Genomic DNA, 25908 nt, shown 5'->3' with positions numbered 1-25908 from the left:
CCTTTACAGGAGCAGAAAGATGACAGCAACACTCGAGGTTGCGTGATGATTTAACATTTTAAATGCCATTTTCTGTGTCTGTGAATTTACTATGTGTGCGTCATTCACTAGCTTGTGTGCTCACAGAGATATCTGTGACAAAGTATGCATACGCCTGCGCAAGCGCTAACATTTGCATTTTCGTTTTTACAGCATTATGGTTCTTCATGTGTTTGATCATGTGATTTATAGGAATACTGGCTAATGTTTCTCTACTACGAGATTTCTGGGTTTATGTGTGAAGAAAACTGTAGTTACAGGCTATATGTTGATGGAGAAATTAATATAGTTTGAGACATACTGTGATGAGACCAGTGTTACTGTTTCCACAGCGAGTGTTAACTTAATGGTGTTTTATGGCACCTCTAGAATCCGTTGACCTGTGTCTGACCTCCGTCTGACCACAGTCAATGTGTATTGCTAATGTTTGTTTCTTTGAGAATGCTGTGGTAGATTCAGCTGAAGCGGACAAGTGACATGGGTAAAACAAATAAGAGATTACGGTATTTATGGAATAGTTTATTATGGGCTCATTTGCTGGCCACTTTTGAACCCATAATAATAATATATGAGTGGAGTGACTTTGCTTAAGAGAAGTCACTGATTACATTAATGTTAACAGAGTACATGGGATAATCCATGTCTGAGGTGAATTAGGGTAATAGTTGTAGTTACTGATTTGAGAAAACCTGCACATGACACTTGTCTTGCTGATGTTGAATGCTTATTACTCTTATGATACAATTGTTTACAGGTATGAAGTTTGATTTTACTTCCAGATTTTGTTTTCCAGGCCATGATGGTGTGTATGCAGGCTCCTGGGAGAGCCAGGTGTTAAGCAAACTTAATATGCAACACACGCTAACATCTTTTATTGCAGGGTTACGGAGCTACTCCAGAGGAGATGCCCTGATGTTGCCTGGGACATGATCTAGCTAATCTTTTTCTTTAAGACAGGGATCCAGGTTTGGTGAGTTGACGCATGGGAATGTCCATGCGTCAAGAGGTGGAGTGCAAGGATTAACATTAAACAATGTTTACTATTATTGTTGCAGTGATTTGTGTGATTAGCCGTTTTATTTACAAATATTAAACCTATGCAAGTGGTGCATCCATGTTCAGATGAGGCTTTGATGGCCTATAAGTGAAGTTCACTGAACTAAAGAATGTGGTTTGATGATTGTTGACATGCTCTCCAAATAGAAGTTTTTCTTCTTAGCAAGGGAATACAGGTGCAGCAGTAATCTCCTGAGAAATCTTCAGAGGCCCAGTGAGAAGCGTGAACCATTCCAGGCATAGCTGACAGCCAGGCAGTGGTTGAGGTCAAAGATCAAGCTGGTTGGGGCCCATCATGAGATCAGACCTTGGAGCCACAGCAAGGACCATGAAACTGCCTGCAAAATAGAGGAGAGGATCGTCCACAAGATGGGAGAGAGGCTTCAGGAGGATCAGAGATCATCTTCAGCACAGCAGACATCACACAGAGAGCTGTGCTACTAAGCTTCCAGGGAATCAAGAGGAGACTTCCCACAGCAAGATTTTAAATAAAATAAAAGATTCAATATTGACGCTGAGGAAGACAACTAAGGTGTACGACGTGCTCTGCCTTAAACCTTCAGCAGCGTTGGAACATGAAAACTCGTGGGATGAGGGGAGCGTGCCAAGCTCCATCGACAGCGTAGAAGGAGTTCGGGGATGACATCATGATTCTATGAAAGCACAGGAACCAGAAGCTATGGTGGTGATGACAGCAGTTTCCTATGAACATCACCTAATGCTGTGCCACTATACTGTGCATACGATGACACTCTGAAGGCTGCTGGGATCATAACAGCAGTAAGACAACTGAACCCTGCACCCTTTCCACAGAGGTGTTTCTCTGCAGAGCGTGGACAATTAAGGAGTCATAAATATCCCCCTCACAAGACGAAGGTCTGAAGTCAGGTGATGGGGGCTGGTAAGAGGCCATAAAACTAGAGTGCTGAGAGGTCTGCAGCTTGGAAATAGCTGAGACCCATGTTGACGAACAACAAAACCAACTGGTATGTTTGAATGTCTATTCTACATACATTTGGACTCTGGTCCTATGGACAGTGATGGAAACAACTGGAAGAGACATTCATGACGCCCTGCAGAGCTTAAACCACTCTGCAGAGAGACATGTGATGTGCACACCCGGAGGAAGCACCACCAAGCTGAGATGTTTTTGAAAATGTTACTTTTTTAGTTTCACTATTAAATTAACAATTTCTTTGGTTGCTCGTAAGATGTAGTTTGCCATGAGATGAGCTCAATGAATGGGGTAACTGCTAATACATTTATTAAACTGTGTACCTTTTCAGTAATTTAGGGTGATTTGACATATGCTGAGTATAAAAAGGTTTGCATTGAAACTGTCAGACATGAGGTATTCATACCTGGGAACTTTTTAAGCATAAAGGTCAAAAAGGGGGGAAATGTTAGATTTGTATTGTTGATTGTCATTTATGCTTAGAAATATTTACTTATATATGCTTAGAGTTTTGTAATTAGTTGTAGATTGGTAGAGGTTTTGATCCTTGATAGTCTGCAAACTTTGTGTGTATTAGACAGCACTTTGGGAGCATGAGAGGTCATACCGTGTCTTATTGTTTTATGGTAGGATTAACGTAGCTACGTCTGTTCTAGTCTAAGTGCTCTTTGTTTAGATGAACTGCAGGACTTCCTCACCGTGTTATCTAGGATGAACCATCTAGGGTGAGGGGGAGGCTACCCTCTTCCTGACCAAGGATGTTTGACCCTTTGATCAGCAGTCCACACACACACACACACACACACACACACACACACACACACACACACACACACACACACACACACACACACACAGGCAAGGTACTCTTTGTTTGTATGTAGACGTCGTATGTTAATGAACCTATGCATATTCATGTAACCTCAATAAAAGGGCAGTGTTACAGGAGGACGGACGAGACCAACTGGAGTCAAGCGGTTGTCCGGTTCTCTCCCGTGCACGAGTAACATGAAGAACTTTGCCTATTTGTGTCTTGCTTAGCAGTGTAATTATATTGTCTTAACGTTCCAGCGAATAGGTTTATGCTACAAACCTAACAAAGTGTTTCTATAATCTGCTGCAGAGGACTGTGGAAATGTTTGCTGCATAAATCAGCAGCTACAAACACTGAGAACCTGCCTGGATATCAGCACAAGGACGTGTGTGAGGGGTCACTGGCTGCCCCTGTGTCTGTCCCACCTGTGTTGGAGAACAATAAGGTTTATTATAAAAGCATTGTCTCCCCTTGATGCAAAGTGAAGTTCTGTTTTGTGTTTGAGTCTTTACAGGTGTGTAATGTTACTGTACCTTATAGGATTTGTTTAGAAGGCGGAGACAGACTCTGTATCTGTGTGGACGAGGAAACCATCTGGTTTTACTTTCATGTAAACATCTGGCCTCAGACACATAACTTATCATTTGTAATTTGTTCTGTGTTGTAAAGATTTTTTTTAAAACATGTGAAGCTGAAACACTTCTCTATCTTCTTCTGTATCAGTAAAAAAACATTAAGACCTCTCCTGGGAGCTGACAGTGACTTGAAAAAGTATCATACCCTTTGAACGTTTACACATTTTGTCACCTTACAACCACCAACTTAAATGTTTTTATTAGGATGTTCTGTGATAGACCAACACAAATAGTGCAGAACTGTGAAGTGGTATGAAAATGATACATGGATTTCAAAATTTTAAGCAAATAAAACTCTGAAAAGTGTGGCATGCATTTGTTTTCAACCCACCTTCGTCAATACTTTGTAGAGACACTGCTCGCTGCATTTACAGCTGCAAGTCTTTACCAGCTTTGCACATCTACAGACTGAAATGTTTGCCAATTATTTGTTGCAAAATGGCTCAAGCTCAGCCAGACTGTGAACAGCAATTTTTCAAGTCTTGCCACAGATGCTCAGTGGGATTTAGGTCTGGACTTTGACTGAGCCATTCTAACACAAGAATATTCTTTGATCTAAACCAGGGGTCGGCTGGTGTCCTGCAGGTTTTAGAGATCACCCTGGGTTTGCAGTTGTAGCATGCTTTTTCCATTTTTGGATGATGGATTGAACAATACTCCTTGAGATGTTCAAAGCTTGGGATATTTTTTTATTACCTAACCCTGCTTTAAACTTATCTCCAACTTTATCCCTGACCTGTCTGGTGAGTTCCTTGGTCATCATGATGCTGTTTGTTCACTAATGTTCTCTAACAAACCACTGAGGCCTCCACAGAGCAGCTAAATAGGTGACTTCTGAAGGTAAATGAATGCACTGGATTTTAATGAGGGATATCAGAGTACAGGTGGCTGAAAACAAATGCACGCCACACTTTTTAAAACCATGTATCATTTTCATACCACTTCACAATTATGTGCTACGTTGTGTTGGTCTATCAGAGAAAATCTCAGTTTAAAAAAGGTGTCAAAATGTGTAGAAGTTCAACAGGTATGAATACTTAAGCTCATGTAAGCTCATGCTTTGTTCAGTTTGATCAGAAATATCCAAGTGACCAGTTTAATGTTGAAGGAAGTGATCAGAGTAAAATACAGCTTTATTATCCACTTAGCTTTGGTTCAGACTAATAATTGGTTCTTAGTGCAGTGGCACTTTGATATCACTGTAATGTGTTGTCATGCTAATAATGCCAGTAATAGATTACTTTGGCTTGTACAGTAAACATGTAGCTTGCAAAGAACAACGAACATGTGTTTTTATTCTTCATTTGTTTGGTGTTTAACTGTTTTCCCATCTCACTAAATACACAGATTTAAAAAGGTGAAAAGAACAAAATAATACATTTGAATAAATGTCTGTTTCCTAACATGAGAAAAATGCCGCCGGACCTAACTTATATTAATAAGTCCACCCAAAATGAATTTCATACTAATTAAAAATCTTTCCAAACCAGGTTTTCTTTTTATAAAATTAACTTTGGTGTACTCACTCTCAGTTCTAAGATCTTTAAACTCAATAAGAGAGGAGGTGATGTCATCGTATTCATCTGATCCTGAAATGTTCATATTTTTATTTACAGGATTGTTAAAACATATAACATGAAATTAGATTCATTAAATTAAAAATAAGTTTAATCTCTAATTGTTCTGTGCTTTTCAGCACATATACTGTACCATTTCTGTTTTTCACTTGTGTGACTGATTCATAGAGGTCAGCAGTACCTAAAGAAAAAAACAAGCCAGGCTCACATTAATCATTTTATTACAGTTACACTAAAGATCAGAGCAAAAACAGAAACACTGTGTGAGTCAAAACCAGGACTGTAAGATCTTTAAATGTTCTTTGAAAAACTGCTGAACACAAACTGAACCTGATAAATGTTTGTGTTAATGGAGGTTTAATAAAAGTCAGTATCCATCCATCCATTCGCTTCTGCTTATCCTTTTCAGGGGCGCTGGAGTCTATCCCAGCTGTCATAGGTCGAGAGGCAGGCTACATCCTGGACAGGTCGCCAGTCTGTCGCAGGGCTCACACACAGGGACAGACAACCATTCGTGCTCACATTCACTCCCACATTCACACCTATGGGCAATTTAGATTGATCAATTAGCCTTTCCCCACTAAAAGTCAATATAAATAATGATAATAAAGATGGTTTAAATACTGACCATGCTGAAGAGAGCCGTACACATGAGTTTCATTCTGGTTGACTCCATGATTTGTGGAGGAGCCCAGACTGTGACTCTCAGACTGGATCGACCTAAAACAGGAAATAAACACAATTGTCATGGTCCTCGGTCTTTTGACCCAACGGTTTGTGTTTTTCATTATTATGATATTGTGTTTGTTCTGATTGTGTACTGGGGTTTAGACTTTTTAGTTCCTAGAGTTTGGTTTCTGTGTTTCCTCTGTTTAGTGTCTGTACCGTGTCTCTGTGCATTTCCTGTTTTATTGTGAAGATCCATGTCTTCTGTTAGTGTGTTCAGATTATGTTTTCCCCTGACTCGTCAGTTCAATTTGGTTCAGCTGTGTCTGCCTCCTGTTTGCTATTCCACGTTTCCCTCTGTGTGTATTTATAGTGTGTGTCCTCGTGTGCTTGTTGCTGGTTCGTCTGTGTTCTTTCCCTGCATCATTCTGTGTCGTCCCCCGTGTCTCCCTGCATCGCCATTTTGCCTTTGCTGTTTCTGTTTGTTTCACCACTTCATGAATAAAACTCATTTGCATCTCAGCTGCCTGCATCTTAGGTCCTAATTCTCAGCCTCCACTCATCTGCCACGGCAGACCTGACAACAATAAACTCAAAAGTAACTGATGTTTGTTTAAAATAATAATAAAAAGTATTTTACCAACCTGGTGAAGCAGGAATCTGTAAGATAAGATAAGAATACTTTATTAATCTCAGAGGAAACCAAGCGGTCACAGTGGCTCAAAGACAGTAAGAACAGTAACTGACTAAACTAAATAATATAATATATCACAAAGTATGAATAATAATGCACACCACAAAAAGTAGAGAATTTCAATTCTGTTGTACCAGCTGCAAATGGAAGCATTTCATCGTGTAGTCGATGGATGTTAGTAGCAGCAGGTATAGAGTATTGCACATTGAGATATTTACAGACACCAGTGTGTGCATGTGTGCTTTCACATGATGATGTATGTTGTAGAGTCTGACAGCAGCTGGAAGGAAAGATCTCCTAAATCTCTCCTTCACACTGTGGGTGCAGCAGCCTGTCACTGCAGGAGCTGCTCAGTGCTGTCAGAGTGACCTGCGTGGGGTGGGAGGTGTTATCTAACAGGGGTGACAGCTGAGCCACCATCCTGTCACTGACTGCCTCCACTGGGTCATGAGGACGTCCCAGAACAGAGCTGGTCTTCTTCATCAGACTGTTCAGATTCTTTCAATTACAATTATTATGTTTAAATGTTTCACTGATATTTTGTGTCATCAGATCAGAATGAATGTTTGAATAATTAAAGTGAATGTAGTAAATAAACTCTGTAAAACTATCTAATAGTGAAATGTTCATATTTTATTTACAGGTTTGTAAAAACATGTCACATGAAATTAGTTTCATTAAATCCAAAACAAGTTTCATCTCTAACTGCTCTGTGATTTTCAGCACATATACTGTACCATTTCTGTTTGTCACTTGTGTGACTGATTCATAGAGGTCAGCAGTACCTAAAGAAAAAACAAGCCAGGCTCACATTAATCATTTTATTACAGTTACACTAAAGATCAGAGCAAACACAGAAACACTGTGTGAGTCAAAACCAGGACTGTAAGATCTTTAAATGTTCTTTGAAAAACTCGTGAACTCAAACTGAACCTATTAAATGTTCATGCTAATGGAGGTTTAATAAAAGTAAATATTAATAATGATAATAAAGACTGTTTTTCAATGCTGACCATGTTGAAGAGAGCCGTACACGTGAGTTTCATTCTGGTTGACTCCATGATTTGTGGAGGAGCCCGGACTGTGACTCTCAGACTGGATCGACCTAAAACAGGAAATAAACACAATAAACTCAAAAGTAACTGATGTTTGTTTAAAATAATAATAAAAAGTATTTTACCAACCTGGTGAAGCAGGAATCTGTGAAAGAGACAAATGTTATTACACATGTTTGTCATGTATAAATTGTTCCACTGATATTTTGTGTCATGAGATCAGAATACATGTATATGTGTGAATAATTAAAGTGTATGTAGCAAATAAACTCTCTAATACAGCATGAAAAGAAGAGGCTCTTACACTTGGACTGTCTGCAGCGATACAACAAGAGCAGGAGAATAATAATGAGAGAGACTCCACAAACCAGTCCAACCATCAACCACACAGGAGATGAAGAGCTGTCAGCTCCTGACACAGTTACTGCAACAACAAACAATAATTAATTATTAATAAAGTGTAAAAGAAGAACTCTGAGAGCACAAATCTCTGCTACGGCAGCTCACTCTGTTGACAGCATTTACTTTTAAAGGAACAATATTGTATTTTCAGTGTATTTATTTTGTTTTATTTGTACTGTGAGAAGTTTGTAGTTCAGTAAAAATAAGTCCAAAGGCAGATTTGTTTCAACATGACAACAAGAGCAGATGTGAAATGTAAAAGTGAGGTCAGAGGTCAAACAAATTATAATTTAAATCTTTATACAGTATTTTCTATATGTTGACAAGACACAACACCTTTGTAAGAATCATAGTTTCTATGTTATAAGGATTTCTTTTTAGTCATAAAGTTGACCTTGAAGACCTCGGTGGTTGTAAGCCAAATGTTAATGGATAGTTAACATGACTGCAGCTCGTCAGTGAGGTAACCAGGCAGGTCTGCTGGGATCCTTTCTAGGAAAATAAGGTTTGTATGCTAACAGATTTTCCCCTTGTTTCAGTTTCTTCCTGCTTCAAGATTCGTTTTCATGCCATCATTCACCTCCAGTCAGACGCCTGCCACCTTGTATCATTACCCCCCTATTCACCACCACCGCTGCCCCCCTCAGAGCCTCTTCGTCACTTGCCTGCCTGCCCATCGTTCAGCAGTTTCCACAGACCTCTGCTTTATCCTTTACCCCCAGCTAGTCTGGACTCCAAGTAAGGCATTGTTGCAGCCACACTCTCTGTCTTGTCACATTCCCTCTCAGATTTCCTGCCCTAACTGCTCTCTCCTCTCCCACAGATCTGCCGCCCTCACGCTGTTATGTCCGCTCCTCTGGCCTGTCTCTCTCACCTCAGTTAAGATGTTTTTGTAGGACTCGCTCATTAATTTTAAGTTCATTTATGTTTTGTTCTTGTTGACTGAGTCAAAGCTCACAATCTGATGTGTTAAATAAATTATCCTTTGTTTGATAAAGAAACTTTCACTCATTACTTCCTCTGCTGTTTTCACCTGAGTCCCACACATGAGTCCTGAACCACAACAATATTAAACCTGACAATATAGAGATATTATATAATAGTTTTATAAAAGTTCTGACAAAATAGATCCAGGTGGCTTCAAACATTAAAAGGGATAATATGATGTTATTTCTCAGTCATGAAACTCATTTACAGAAAGACACACTGTTTTGATCCTGCTCACCTTTAACTGACATCCAGCTCTGTGCTGACTCTCTTCCTGAGTACTGACACTTGTAGAAACCTTCATCAGACTTTGACACTGCAGAGATCTTCAGCTCCCCTCGGGGATCATTTTGAATAAGTTTGTCATTGTGATAGAAAAACACATTGGAAAGTATTTTTTGTGTTCTCAAACTGCAGCTCAGACTAACAGAAGCTCCCTCAGTCACAGGATGAACAGGACTCACCAGGATAGGACCGTTACCATCATCTGTGAAACAATCACACACAATTGTTTCAGTCAGACCAGCTGGTGCACACTTTTAGAAAAAGCTGTGAGTCGTGTCTCATGATCTACATGCAGACCTGGTTTTCTGAGTGATTATGAGGACTGGAAATATAGTTGGGATGTTTCCTGCAGGAGTCAAATTATTGACGGTGACATTATTGAATGGTTGAAGGTGAAATTGTAAATGTTTGTATGTTTGTGTTATTTTGCATGATGTGTTTCCTAAATTTCTCTGAATTGAGACATTAAAGGTTCATCTAATGTGACGACAGAGATGTTGAGCTTTGTTGAGTTTTATTCTGACAGAGAAAATATAAAATACTGTTGGCAAATTATGACAAACTGGATTATGAAAGGATGAAGAGAAATTAGACCAACAACCAAGAATATTTTGATGCTTTGTTGCCTGAAATTGTCTGAAATTCTCAGTTTTGTTTGTGTTGCCACATAGAATTACTTCACATACAGCAAAGCTGAGACAAATGTTCATGTGACGTCTAAATCATTCAGATCCAAGAAGTAAATGTATAATAACATACTCTGTACAGTGATGTTGACTGCACTGCTGAACTCTCCTGATCCAGACTCACACCAGTACATTCCAGTATCTGACTTTGATGTGTGTATGTTACATGTGGATCCAGTCATTCTCCTACAGTCAGAGAGTCGGCCGTCCTCAGAGAACTTCCTCACTCTCCACTCAGTGAAGTTTCCCTCACAGGTCAGTGAGACAGAGTCAGAGGTGAAGTGTTGCACTCTGTCAGGACTCACTGTGAGAGACGCTGCTGAATGAACATCTGGAAACAACATGCAGTGAAGAGACAAAGCTCACAGATGTTAGGATTCAAAATATCACAGTGAAAATATTTGTTTGTTTGAAGCTTTTGTTTTGAAGATCAAATTTAATAGTTCAATATGATAAAGTGTTTGTTTGGTGAGACAACACTGAGTCTGACAACAAGCCCTGAATCACACAGACAGTCAAATCAGTGGAAAACAAAGGAGCCGAATACTGACATGTTTAAGATGATCTAACCCACATGCTTTATCTGCTGGCAGCTCATGTAGAGCTTGGTACACGTCATGTGACATCATGAGCTTTGAGTCATCACTCTCAGCATCATCCACCTGATACAGATCACTCTGAACACACTTCAGTCATTTGCTGTAATGTTTCTGTCATAATTCTGTGATATTGTCTGTTTCACAGATTCCTTCTACAGTGAGATATTTTGCAGCAGCAGCAGGACCAAAACTAAAAACCTTTGAAGTATATTTTAAATGAACAATAACAGCAGCTGTTATTTGTGACGTCTTCTTCTAGCGTCCATCTGTAGTCAGTGTTTGTCTTGTATTTGTCAGAGCTGTTAACCTGCCTGCTGACATCTTTGTTTCTTTATTAACTATATGTTAGGGAAAATGTTCTAAGACACTTCTTCAGTAAAGACTCAGAGAAGAGAAACACACAGAACTTCTTGCTAGCAAGGGCAGCCTCCACTCTAAGAGACTCCAGTGAGAGAACTGCCCCGGTCTTTATTTATACTCCATTGAGCGTATGTGTGTGTGTGGTGTGGTGTGTGTGTGTGTGGTGTGTGTGTGTTGATCAAAGGTTCATATAACATGAAAGCACAAAAGGTACATCCTTGGTCATAAAGAGGGTAGTCTCCCCCACCCTAGATGGCACAGTGAGGAAGTCCAGCAGTTAAAGCACTTAGACTAAAACAGACATAGCTACGTTAAAACAATAAAACAAGGTACGACCTCTCCCATGCTCCCAGGATGTGGGGGTGAAAATCACACATCCTGTCACTACCAAATAACTACAAACAGCATCCTACCATAAGCAAACTTATATCACTAAAAGATTATACTGACTACTAAATACAATTTTCCATTGACACTATATTTGACTTTTTTATCTGAACACCTACCTGAGCACCAAACAAAGAGTCTTAACTGTGTAAATCCTGTTTGTGCACTAAGTAAAAATAATCAGTACAAACAGTAACATGAGTTTAAATATCAAAACATTTAAAATCTCATAGATGTCTTTTGTTTTTCATGTTATCACATTACATAAAAACTGAAAAATAAGAAAAGGAAACGAAGAAATTCAGTTTGGTTTGATCACAGAGAGAAAGGAAAACATTCAGTTCATTTGTTCTTTTGGGGAGTTTTAATATAAACGGAGATAAATGGTTGTCATGGAGATGAGATTTTAATGGTCTAAATCCTGGTGAATAAAAATGATGAGCTAACATGAGCTCATTGAAAGGACAGAGAGAAACAAACTGACCTGCAGACCAGAGAAACTTTGGTTGACTGTAATAAGTGTGATATTCTGCGTCTCCTCTTCCAGCTCTGCACACATATCCTGCTGTGGATATCTGTTCATGAATGATGTAGGAGTTCTCTACAGTCTTTCTGCCATCAGGTAGCAGCTCATAACTGGAGGATTTCTCTGATAGATCAGGAACAGCTTTATACCAGTAGAAGCTCCATCCTGCAAACGGATGTTCAATTGCACAGTTCAGAGTTACTGAGGCTCCAGGACTCAGCCATGATGGAGACACAGTGAGGACAGGACGGGGTTCATCTGTTCAACAAAGATTTTCTCTCAGTGAACATGTAGTACAGTCTCTGAACAGTGAGCTCAGTTTATACAAAGAATAATAATCTCAGTCTATATGAACAGAAACACATTTTACAAAGTGTTCAAACAGCTTAAAGCAAACATGACTTACTGTCAGAAACTGTCAGTGTGACTGAATCACTCCACTCTGTTGTTTCATGCTGTGAACTTTTCACTCGGCCCTTACAGCGATAGTTTCCACTGTTGGATGATGAAGCAGATCTAATCCTGTATTCATTTTGATTTGGAGGTTTTCTGATGCTGTTTGCTTCCCACTCATAATCCCACTCAGTGTCTCCTCCATGGATCTCACATCTGACAGTGATCGTCTCTCCTCTGTATATCTCAGACCAGTTTGGATACAGAGTCACAACAGACCTGATTGAGGCTGTTACTGTTCAAGAAAGTACAATAAAAACACATGAAAGACAAAAGGTTCAGTTACCATCAGATGTAGTGTTTTGTAGGAAGTTACATTTACACTCACCAGTTGTGTCAATCCTGACTGACTGACTGTCCTCTGTGTAGTAAACTGGTTCTCCTCTTCCTCCTCTGCACCAGTAGAGACCTCCCTCTGAGACACTGATTTGTTCATTTCTCACAGGTTCAGAAGATTTGCCATCTGTGTACCAGTAGTATTTCCATCCATATGATGATGATGATGATGATGATGATGATGGGCTCACAGAGCAGGTCAGGGTCACACTGCCCCCTACTGGAACAGCTGTCCTATCAGCTCTCAGTTCAGCCTTTGGTTTGGCTGCAGTTCAGTTTAGAACAAGAACATAAAAGTAAAAATGACTGAATCAGAACAATTTAAAGATGGAAATATGTAAATGATCAAATATCACAAAACCATAGTTGAGATAAAACAAACTGTGCCACACAAAATATTCTGTATTTCTGTTTTGATCAAAACAGTGAATTTGTTTTATTTACTTTTGTGTATTTTCATTTATTACATACATGCACATTTCAAATAATTAATTTGAAGCATGACTGAGTTTATTGATCAATAATGAGGAAGTAACCCAGGTCAATATGATCTGATTGTATTTTGAACATGTGAGAATTGCTCCTAAATGAGTGTGAGCACTTATCATTTCATTGGTGTTGTTTTTTACTTTTGTTTTTGGTGTATTGGGATTTGGTGAGTAACAGTTAGTTTTCTTTGGTGTCAGTTAGCACGTTATGTCCTTGTGTTCTTTACTAAATCTGATGTTGAAGCCTCTGATAGCTAAGATGAGACCTAGTAAGGTTGTTTTATATTCTTTTTCTGTGGAAGCTGACATTTCCTGTCGCACAGATGTCTTTAGACCACACTAATACGCACAGTCAACTCTACCGCTGACATTACAGGGAGCAGTTTGGATGTGATTTCCAGCTGAGCTGTTAGGAATGCTGGAATAAGACTCCAGTGTTTGTGTTGCAAAACAGATCAGGTTTATCAGCCGAGAGCAGATCTCAGAACTGAAATCTGAGACTGTTGAATCTTGACGGTGATCCACGCCTAGGAGATCTGAACTTCCACTGAAATCATCTGTTCCTGCTGGATCAACTCATATTCCAGAGATCAGGAAACTGACTCACACTTCTGAACTGTGATACGACTCCACCAGTCCACTGAGTCGACTCATATTGATCAAAGTTTGAAGAGCAGCTGAAAGAAAGCTGGTTAACCCTGTAGGAGCTAACACAGGTTAACTTGTAGTTCACACAGGTAAGAGTTCAAACTAACCTGAACTAGACAGAGAGAGAGATTTTTACATATTGTTGTTAAATTTTATTTAAATATTTTATTCTGGTTTTCAGATGCATAAATTAATGTAAACTGGAAACTGTTGTATATTTATGTGTCTTCTGTTTCCGACCTACAAGTTCAAAGTTCACCCTGGTCCTGGTATGTATTATTGGTTATTGGTTGTTATTTTATTTTAATTTTGTTTTATCTTTAGTGAAGTATTGAGTTTTCCCATGTACCATGAATGCACTGCTGCACTGCCCATGTTAACTTTCTTTCACTGCAGCTCTCTGTAGGCAGCAAGGTAAATTTCTCTGTATATTGCACTGTGTTTAAAGGATAAAAGAACTCCATGAAACGTAGTTTTGAGCACTGATTTTGTTTTGCAGATGCACAAAACTGCTGTGGTGGGGTGGCTGTAGCTCAGGAGGGTTGGTGGTTCGATCCCTGGCTCCCCTAGTTTGCATGCCAAATATCCTTGGGCAAGATACTTATGGCGTATGAATGCGTATGATTGATAGTTAGAAAGCACTTAAAGTATAGATAGTAGTGCCTGTGTGAATGGGTGTGTTGTATAGAGCGCTTTGAGTACTCCAGGAGAGTAGAAAGAACCAGTCCATTTACCATGTGGAACTTGCAATCCTGTAACGTGTTGAGCTACAGAGTTCATGTATTGTGTGAGCAATACATTAACTCCGGTGAGTCTCGAATTGTGCAAATTAAATTTGATTCACAGTCCGGTTTCTAATTTATAAAATTTATAAAACTTTATAAAACAGCTTCTATGTGATTGTAGAAGCTGTTAACGATGTCTTCGATGTGTTAGCCCTGTGAAAAGTGTGCTAGTGTATCCACATGTGCTACCTTTGCAGGTGCAAGTGTTGCATTTTGAGAAGAATTTGATTTTGAGGAAAGAAAAGCTAAATTTGAGTGAACAAAATGAATTGCTGTGTGCAAAAATGTATTTCAGTGTTTGCTGTTATCCACACACACACCAATAGCAGCCCCTTTTGCTCTGTTTTTGCATTTGCGTTCGCTCGCAATGTGTTGCTTGCGCTTCTCATTTCTGCCCAGCGCGTTCAGCTCTTTCTGTTAGTGGTGGGCGGATCGATCCAAATATCGATAGTATCGATCCCAAGTCGGCATCGGTATCGGATCGATACTAGCCTGGTGAGATCGATTCTTTACTTTGAGTTCTGCTTGTTTGCTATGCTGTGCTTTCGGTAAAAACGAAACAACCAGGTCACTGGACTCACCGCTCCTGTGACAGCAGAGAGCACTTTGCTCCCTCTTCCCCCACTCTTATGTTTCGGTGTTGCACTGACACGTCATGTGACTTAGACACTTTGGGGGTTGTTAAGTTGTTTACATATTAATTATATTTTTTTGTTTTTGTTGTTGAGAATTTTAATTGTAATTTTTGTATTAGTTTATCAACAGTATTTGTTTTAATTTGTTTACTGGTTTGCCTGCACTTAAGATTAAAAAAAAAAAGATCGCCACCACGGCAGACCCGATGGCATTTTCATGCTTTGCAGCATCATTTATTCTTACAATAATCACACAGTTGCTGTAACAGTACATTCAACGGCTGCAGCTCTCCCGCTGGCAGCCGGACACATCATAGGGTTGCCAACCGTCCCTTAAAAAACGGAATCGTCCCGTATTTCGAAACAAAAGTACACGTCCCGTATTGAGCTAATAAGGGACGCACTTTGTCCCGTAATACAGTGAGAATCAAAAGTAGTCTATAAATGTTTATGGAATTAACGCTTTGTTTGAAAACATAATTCCCAGCCCCTCTCCTGCTTTGTGACCAATGAGCTGACAGCACACTTTTGACAATTCAGATTACCGCTCATCTCATTGGTCGAGGAAAGGTCGCTTATGGAGAAAATACCGGAAGACAACAGATGACCACAACAAGAAGCATGGCCAACAGGGAAACAAACGCCGACACTGCGGTGCAAGTCTCGGACGACAGTACACCTAAAGCTGGGCAGACACTGTGCGATTTTTTCAGTCACGTTATTCAGCTCCTGCTCAAACTGCACGATTGACTCGCAGGGGTTAGAAGTTGGTAGGTCACGATGCAGGTCTCACACTATACCGCCCGATGCTCTGATGCGACCCGAGTGCTCACACTGTGCCTCCATAACATGAAGGTTATAACAGAAAATCTGTCGCTCGCTCTCTCTGTCTTTCACTCACACAGACACACAAACCACCACCATCAACTTTGCTAAATTGCTAATGAAAAACATGATCAGGCAGCTGTGAATGAGCAGCAGTGTAAATCCAACTATTTTCACGGTTGTTGTGGTCGTGATAATTTTGTGAGGCCACATCGAAAAGGCTCGGATGAGCTTTCCAAAGTTCTACAAGTTGTGCCTCCATCGCTTGTGTCCAGATCACACGCCGCACAGCCGTGCTGCTCCGTCTTTTTCACCGACGTTTACCTGTTTGCGCGTGAGCAGTGTGAGCGGCTCACGAGCAATTGATGATCGGGAGCTGCTCGAGGTGTTAATCGCTTCTCGTTACCCCACGTATACTACACGACGCACGATGAAGACCAAAATCGGGCCGATCACCAAATCGGTCGCATGACTCAAAAATCGTCTCAAAATGGGCCAAAAATCGCACAGTGTGAGCCCAGCATTAGAGCAGCAATGTTTGTTCGCCCAGAGAAAGAAAAAAAGGCTGCGAAAGTACAGGGAGGACTGGGAAAAGGAAAACACTGGGCTGGGAAAATGCACGATAACGCCTATAAAGCGCACTGCACTGTGCCGGAGCACTTTTTCCATAGGCATGCTTCTAGTGGTGGGCACATGAAGAACATGAGGGGCGTGAAAGCTCGGGGAACCCTTAACCAATTTCTTGTCCACCAGGCCACGGCAGAAGCAGATATGGTATGTAAACACTGGTTTGTTTTTTTAAACCCTCTGGTTAAGATTAATATGGGCATGTGCAGTGAATATCAGCGCTATGTGGCCAGAAGTGTGATAATATAACTTATTTTGTGTAATAAACAACTCCAAGAATAGATGATTACAACAAATAGATCACTAATACATAAAAGTAATACATAGATTAATAATGATGATGAGTTAAGATGCGTAATCATGGGAACAAGTGGGTTTACAAACAGGAGCAGCTGATTAGCTTTAGAAAAGCTGAAATAATACCTCAACTGAAGCCAATTGTACTAAATGCACTAAATGTGCACTGTTACAAGAATATTTTTGTTGTATTGCTTTCTATTAATTTATATAATTTTAAGTTAAGCAGGACAGAGTTCTTTTAAAGAAAGATTTACTTATATTCTCAAAAGTTAAGCATGACAGGCTTCTGTTTAAGAAAGAGACCTGTTTTACTGTGTTAATGTTGTCATTTTGAGCTAAAAATAAATGGCTAAATGATCATTTGTTTCCCATATGGTCATATCACAAAGAATATGCATCTGCTTAAATCAAATTCAAGTCAAATGGTTAAAAAAATAATTTCACACACAAAAAAAAGAGCTACCACACTGGGAAGGGTGAAGACAACTGGGTTGCCCGGCCCTGGCCACGAGGTGTCCCTTATTTATTTTTCAGGGAGTTGGCAACCCTAACACATCACCACCACCTAGGGTTGCCAACTCCCTGAAAAATAAATAAGTGTGGTGAACATTAAAATGTCCTGTCATGTGATCAACTTACATGATACAGTCAGTCTGATGATATCACTCCACTCTGTTAACAAATAGTCCCTTCTGCCCCGGCAGCTGTATCCTCCACTGTCAGACTCAGTAACTGTGATTCTGTAGGCACTGGATGTTGGAGGTGTGTTTAACTTGGCAGGAGTCCATTCATACGTCCACTGAGCTCCTTCACGTCCCTGAATCTCACATCTGACAGTGACTGTCTCACCGCTGTATATCTGAGTCCAGGATGGCTGCAGGGTCACAGTGGGCTTAGTGGGAACTGTTCACATAAGAATGATCCAGTTAGAAGAGAAACATAAAAACTCTGCTGTTTATAACATAAGAGTAGAGTCATTACAAAACAGCTGATTCACAGAGAAACAAGTTAAACATAACAAAAAGTCACAACATAAAAGTTTCAAACTGTAACACAATATTTTCAGTAAAATGTAAAAGGTAAAGTCTTTACTTTGCACAGTTTTTGTTCAGATTCCAAAAAGTTACAGATTATTTTTCATGAGTTTACAGCAGATTAAGAAGACTGGAAGAAATCATCATTTGAGAAACATTTTCTAAAAGTTGTGATGAGGTCATCATGTGAAACTGGTGCAGTTGCTGATTTGGGACACACTTGTCACACTTGTAGTTATTGTATAACAAACAGGTTCTTGTGGCTCTGACTGATTTTCCATGAACTGAACCACTGATCCACTAATGCATCTGTTCTACACTGGAGGTTCTTCTAGCTGTCGTATCATTAAACATATTATGACACTCATGAACACCTTTATTTTTCATTAATTAAAATAAATAAATAAATAAATAAATGCCATTAACAACAATTACAGGAAAGAATCTAAGTGGAACCTGTAATGTAGCAGAACAGTCTCTAATAAAATGTCACGGCCAGGGGATCAGCAGGCCGCTGACTAGTAGTGTTCTCTCTCTCTCGCTCTCTCGCCAGGGCGGAACTCATGGTGGGTTCACGCCCTCGGCCCACGCCCCCTCTGAAGAGGAAACACCTGGGCCTCATCAGCGCAGCCAGCATTTAAGACAGGGAGTGGCTTCTACTCATCGCTGGATCGTTGTGTGTGACTCGTGTCAGTGCAGCCCGGCTCTGAGCAAGTTCTCTTTTGCTGCCCTGTGCAAAACGTCTAACGTGTGTTTCCTTCTGTACATAGATCCCCTGGACCCGACCCTCCATTCCCCGAGTGGATTCCCTTTTGTGTGAGTGTTTGGAGAGAGAGCCAGAAGAGGAGCAAGTGTCTTTTCCCTACCTGGATTTCCCCGGAGCCCTTTCCCTGTCACCGCTTTGTATATAGCACTATCCCCTGCACTGTTTGTATATACACCTGGTGGAACTGTAATAAATACTGACTGTGCCTCTGAGTCCTGCGTGTGAGTCCTCAAGCGAACCGTGACATAAAATGAGGTTATATTGTAGTCAAACCTGAAACGTCGAGGAATTAATGTAAAAATGCTAAAAACAAAGGAAGTAACTGATCTGCAGTGATAAACTCCACATGTGCAGCCATGAGGTCAAGATGGGAGTGACTGGGATTATTACATTTGGACTGAATTCTTTCATCAAACTAACAAAATATTTTCCAGATGTTTCACTGAGTGATTATTAAATATATTTATAATGACACTAAAAGATATTTTAAACTACTTTTGATCCTAAACACAAAATAAACCTACAGTGCTGTTGAGTTGATGAAACATTGTTCAGTACAAATTAAAATATTTGAAATATGTCCAACTTACCTATTACTTTCAATGAGGTGCTGTCACTCCACTCTGTCCAGGAAGAGCTTCTTCTGCCCCGACAGCTGTATCCTCCACCATCAGACTCAGTAACTCTGTTGATTGTATATACACTGGATGTTTCATGTATGTTTTTCTGGCCTCGTCTCCATTCATACATCCACTGAGCTCTTTCCCCTCCATGAATCTCACATGTGACAGTGACTGAGGTATCTTTGTATATTTCTCCTCCATATATCTGAGTGTAGGATGACTGCAGGGTCACAGTGGGCTTAGGAGGATCTGTTCAAAGAGAAAATATCCCATCATCAGACTTATAGAAATATAAAACGATCATTGACGCTTTCCTGGTTTTATTGCTCTTGTTAGGGGTAATAACGTTTTTTTCACCCCAGTGACAATTTGACTGAAAATCAACAATAAAAAGGTCATAAAAAAAAATCAGATTAAACCTTAAACCTAATTTGCTGATATTAAGAATCTACCAGCAAAGTGACTGGAAACAACCAGGTGTGCACAAAACTGTGCGACTGAACATCAACACACAATATCATGTAAACAACTTCAGTCTCTCAGATTGTACATTGTAAAAAAGAAGTTTTATACTCAAACATCGCACTATTTACTTATTTCTACATCTTTACATTTGCATATTTATGAGCATATAATCCAGAGTTGTCAGTGGGCTGTTATTCTTCTGAATAACCTGAGACCTTACTTTCCTGTCAGGTATAAAATCCCTAACATATTATACACAATATCCGTTTTACTTTAACTGTTTTTAACAAATGTAATTTTTACTTTTCTTTTTCACTGTTGTAAATATAAAAGTTCCTTTTCTTTGTGGATCAATAAAGTACAGTGGGGCAAAAAAGTATTTAGTCAGCCACCGATTGTGCAAGTTCCCCCACCTAAAATGATGACAGAGGTCAGTAATTTGCACCAGAGGTACACTTCAACTGTGAGAGACAGAATGTGAAAAAAAAATCCATGAATTCACATGGTAGGATTTGTAAAGAATTTATTCGTAAATCAGGGTGGAAAATAAGTATTTGGTCACCTCAAACAAGGAAAATCTCTGGCTCTCACAGACCTGTAACGTCTTCTGTAAGACGCTTTTCTGTCCCCCACTCGTTACCTGTATGAATGGCACCTGTTTGAACTCATCATCTGTATAAAAGACACCTGTCCACAGCCTCAAACAGTCAGACTCCAAACTTCGCCATGGCCAAGACCAAAGAGCTTTCGAAGGACACCAGGAAAAGTATTGTAGACCTGCACCAGACTGGGAAGAGTGAATCTACAATAGGCAAGCAGCTTGGTGTGAAAAAATCAACTGTGGGAGCAATCATCAGAAAATGGAAGACATACAAGACCACTGATAATCTCCCTCGATCTGGGGCTCCACGCAAGATCTCATCCCGTGGGGTCAAAATGATCATGAGAACGGTGAGCAAAGATCCCAGAACCACACGGGGGGACCTGGTGAATGACCTGCAGAGAGCTGGGACCAAAGTAACAAAGGTCACCATCAGTAACACACTACAACGGCAGGGAATCAAATCCCGCAGTGCCAGACGTGTTCCGCTGCTGAAGCCAGTGCATGTCCAGGCCCGTCTGAAGTTTGCCAGAGAGCACATGGATGATACAGCAGAGGATTGGGAGAATGTCATGTGGTCAGATGAAACCAAAGTAGAACTTTGTGGTATAAACTCAACTCGTCGTGTTTGGAGGAAGAAGAATACTGAGTTGCATCCCAAGAACACCATACCTACTGTGAAGCATGGGGGTGGAAACATCATGCTATGGGGCTGTTTTTCTGCCAAGGGGACAGGACGACTGATCCGTGTTAAGGACAGAATGAATGGGGCCATGTATCGTGAGATTTTGAGCCAAAACCTCCTTCCATCAGTGAGAACTTTGAAGATGAAACGAGGCTGGGTCTTCCAACATGACAATGATCCAAAACACACCGCCTGGGCAACAAAGGAGTGGCTCCGTAAGAAGCATTTGAAAGTCCTGGAGTGGCCTAGCCAGTCTCCAGACCTCAACCCCATAGAAAATCTGTGGCGGGAGTTGAAAGTCCGTGTTGCTCGGCGACAGCCCCAAAACATCACTGCTCTCGAGAAGATCTGCATGGAGGAATGGGCCAAAATACCAGCTACTGTGTGTGCAAACCTGGTAAAGACCTATAGTAAACGTTTGACCTCTGTTATTGCCAACAAAGGTTATGTTACAAAGTATTGAGTTGTATTTTTGTTATTGACCAAATACTTATTTTCCACCCTGATTTATGAATAAATTCTTTACAAATCCTACCATGTGGATTCATGGATTTTTTTCCCACATTCTGTCTCTCACAGTTGAAGTGTACCTCTGGTGCAAATTACTGACCTCTGTCATCATTTTAGGTGGGGGAACTTGCACAATCGGTGGCTGACTAAATACTTTTTTGCCCCACTCTATCTATCTATCTATCTATCTATCTATCTATCTATCTATCTATCTATCTATCTATCTATCTATCTATCTATCTATCTATCTATCTATCTATCTATCTATCTATCTATCTATCTATCTATCTATCTATCTATCTATCTATCTTGACCTGTTTAATATGTGTCCTATGTTGTAAACTGGCTGTGCTGGATTATTCACTCACATTAGGAACACCATGTAGAAAGAATTTAACGACTGTTACGCCCCTCAAAACAGAAACGCAAAACAACACGGGAAAAGTGTGTAACGCACGCAAAAACCACACAGCTGCTGCTGCTTATTTTTACAAAGCTGAAAAAAAAAGGAAAAGACTCACAATAAACACAGCTGAGCCAGGAAGCTAAAAGCATCAGGCTCTCCAAGGCCAAAATAACAAACAAAAACTCTCCCCCTTCCTAGAAACAAAACACAGGGTAAAACTTCCCTGATCAAGAAAAGGAAGATGCAATGCCAGACCTCCCTGGCTGTCCACAAAACAGGAGAAAACTGGGTTAAACAAAAGTGGGTTAAACCACTGCCTGCTTCCACTTTGCTGAAAACTGGTGAAAAATCCGCATGTGCAACAACTGAGCTGAATAAACTGGGATCATTACATTTGTGTTTCATTTTTTTTTAATGAAATTTACTGAATATGTCTTTCAACTCCACATGCTTCTGTCACAGTCCTGGGTCTGTGAACCAGTGTTTTGATTTTGTATTACAGTGGTCTCTCCCTCGCTACAATGCAATTCACCTTTCGCGGCCTCGCCGGGACCGTGAGTCATTTGGTACCGGGCAGCGAGAGTTGAGGCTGGAGTGTGAAATTTATGGTTTTCAGAGTTTTTATTGTTAGCTCGGTTTCCCTGGATCTTTTCCTGGCTGTTATGAGTAAATTATGAGCTTTGCCGGTGTCGCCCGAGAATACCCCGAGATTGCCACAACAGCACTAAAAACCCTGTTGCCATTTCCGACATCATAACTGTGTGAAGCGGAGTTTTCTGCAGTTACAGCTTCCAAAACAAAATTGCGGCGCAGACTGAGCAAAAGCAACACACTTCAGGTGTCACTGTCCCCCATTATGCCCAGGTGGGACCAGCTCGTTGCAGAGAAACAAGCACAGGGCTCTCACTGATTCAGCGTTATGGTGATTTATATATTTTCATGTACTTTATTTTTTATCTTTTTGTAGTTTTGTGTCTAATTTTGAAAGAAATATTTACGTGTTACCATAGCGATCAGCGAGCATCAGGGAGAGAGGAGGAGGATCTTACTCTCAATGTTGTTGGTGCATTTCAGGAGGATGCTGCTATTAAAGTTACACAAGTACACAGTGAATTCATGCTTATTATTAAATTTACAAAACACCACAGTTTTTGTCTTGGTCGTATCATTTTAATTTGATGTATTTATCCGTGACACCTTAAAGGCCGGTCCGTGAAAATACTGTCTGACATTATCTGGTCCGTAGCGCAAGAAAGACTGCGATAAAGGACCGCTGCTGTCCAGTGCAGAATGCGTTCAGCTTGTCAAATTTACATAAATCTTTGATCGCTAGCAGTGTGACTCTGAAGTGCTGCACTGTATGTTTGTAAGTTTTCTCCCCAACAAACACAACACTGGCAACAAAACGTGTTGCACCGTCAAAGGCAACCGCGGGTGTGTTTGCTTTCATTCTTTAATTTTGGACTTATTTTTCTAGAAGGTTTGAACTTTGAGAGTTTAAACAAGAGAGAAAACTGTGAAAATGTTCGTGCCTGTCTGAGAAAAGTGAATAAGTGTGTAGTGAGGGGTTTAACAGCCTTAAAACATCTATAATAATTGTAAAAAATAAAGTTGGCTACTTCGCGGATTTCACCTATCGTGGATTACTTTTAGAATTTAACTCCCGACATAAACGAGGGGACACTGTATTTTCTTGTTCCCCAGTCAGTCGTGTCCAGGGTTGGGTATCGTCACTGATTTCTAGAAGTCGATTCGATTTGAATGTGGGAAATTTTGCCTCAGACAGTCAGAAATATTATAATTCTGATCACTTATCAGTACATATCCATATTTTTATATCTATAAAAGTTGAGACTTTATCAAAGGTGTGAGCATCACAGCAGGTGCCTGCTCTCATTTACTGTTTTAGCTGGTTGGTGGCTGTTGAAATCTTGTGGTTTAACCTGAGATTCTTGCGTTTCGGGCAAAATACATTTATATTTAGAAAATCGATTCAGGATTTTATTGAATAAATATCACGTTATTCAAGCTAGAATCGATTTTAATCGGAAAATAGATCATCAAAACCCACCCTAGTCGTGTCTTTTGTTTCTCTGGTCTCTGTGCTCCGTGTTCCCTATGTTCAGTGTCTCGTCCGTGTCTGTGTTATACTTGCTGTTTTACTTTGACGGTCTCTTGTCCTTTGTCACTGTTTCTAGTTTTGCTTCACCCTGGTCTCGACTGTTCTCCCCTCATGTGTCTCATTCCCTCGTTTCACTCAGTGTATTTCAGACCCGTGTTTCTCTCTGTCAGTGTCACGTCGTCCCCTCACCATGCTGCGTGTTTCCGTGCTCCCTGAGATCAGTGTCACTAGTTTACAGGTTTCCCAGTGTTTTTGTTTTTAGTTCCCAGTTTTTTGTTTCATTTTGTTTTTGCAAGTTTTTTTCTTTTCGTGAAAATTATACCGCTGCAATAAAGCAGCCTTTTAAGTTCATTGCTCTGATGATTGTTTTGCGTTTGTGTCCTACATCCTCCCTGCCACACAGCCGTATCATAACAGTTTCACTGTGAGTGATTGCTGTGGATTTTATGTAAAACTTTATGTTGCATCTTCAAAAAATAGAAATAAAATAACTGAGACTAACAATGAAGTATCGTTGACACTGGTTTACTGAACCTTCTTTTCAGTGCATGTACAGAACATGAGTATCCATTTTCTACTGCCTCCTACAGGACACACTCTTCTTCCACTTCCTTACAACATTAATGTAACACAGAACCACTACTGGCTCTCCTGGCATTACCATTGTAACGACACACTCATTCTTTTTCTTTCAGATGAATAACAGGAACTTAGGATGTAGGTATCTATGAATAATAACTATTATGCATACTCATATATTTATATAACCAACTAATTTCTTGCGATACCACACTTTAAAACTTGTTTTACGCTACTTTTGATACTAAAATGAGAAGAAAGCCTGCAGTTTTATTGAAAGACGTGATATTTTCTTGTTTTTGCATCCAACGTTGTGCAATAGAATTTTTTTTTAAAAAAAGGTGAAATATGCCCAACTTACATGACACAGTCAGTATGATGATGTCACTCCACTGTGTTAACAAATACCCCAGAAACCACAGTACTGATGAAATTATTTTGTTTTGTTTTTGAAATTAAAATGAAAGAAATATGTTCAACTTACATAAGACAGTCAATGTAATGACATCACTCCACTCTGTCCAGAAAGAACCTCGTCTACCCCGGCAGCTGTATTCTCCTCTGTCAGACTCAGTAGCTGTGATGATTGTGTATTCACTGGATGTTTCAGGTATGTTAACCTGGCCTTGTCTCCATTCATACGTCCACTGAACTCCTTCACCTCCATGAATCTCACATGTGACAGTGACTGTCTCACCTCTGTATATCTGAGTCCAGGGTGGCTGCAGGGTCACAGTGGGCTTAGTGGGAACTGTTCACATAATAATGATCCAGTTAGAAGAGAAACATGAAAACTCTGCTCTTTATAACGTAAGAGTAGAGTGAATGCAAAGCAAATGATTCACAGACAGTTTGAAGTCTGAAAATCAAAACAAAGTCACAATAAAACAATTTATAGCTTTCACACTGTAACACAACATTTTAATATAAAATGTATTAGAATTTACTTTGTAAAGTTATATTTTATTTATACTCCAAAACTCACAGATTTTTCTGCTTTACATTTACTTTGAGGTTAAAATCAGCGTGAAGCTGGGAGCCAGTATGAAAAATGGGAGTGCTGGGATCCTATGTGATGTGTTTGAGCTCAAAGCCTGGCAGCTTAAATCTGTTTGGTCTGCAGTCATTCAGCTGATTGTTTGCTTAGACTGTTGCAGTAATCTAGGCAGGGGCACCGTAAGAGGAAGAAAAGTGATAAAAATTATTAACCTGTCACCACAAAATAATCTTTGCTTCACACTGTACTTTTAAATGTTTATGTTTCATAGCGTTAGTTTTGTTTTTTTCAACAAAGAAG

At 40.0% G+C, this 25908-nt stretch overlaps 1 pseudogene; it reads right to left on the bottom strand.

The window, feature by feature from the left end:
- LOC146674917 (obscurin-like) overlaps positions 1 to 25908 on the bottom strand; it is a 170103-nt pseudogene that overhangs the window by 104550 nt on the left and 39645 nt on the right.

This window comes from Rhamphochromis longiceps, linkage group LG3 (genome assembly GCF_057381845.1).
Source record: "Rhamphochromis longiceps isolate RC_006_pf linkage group LG3, R_longiceps_female_GT1.1, whole genome shotgun sequence".
NCBI classification, from domain to species: domain Eukaryota; kingdom Metazoa; phylum Chordata; class Actinopteri; order Cichliformes; family Cichlidae; genus Rhamphochromis; species Rhamphochromis longiceps.
The sequence above is the reverse complement of the archived record's forward strand: the minus strand, read 5'-3'. Positions and strand labels throughout refer to the sequence as shown.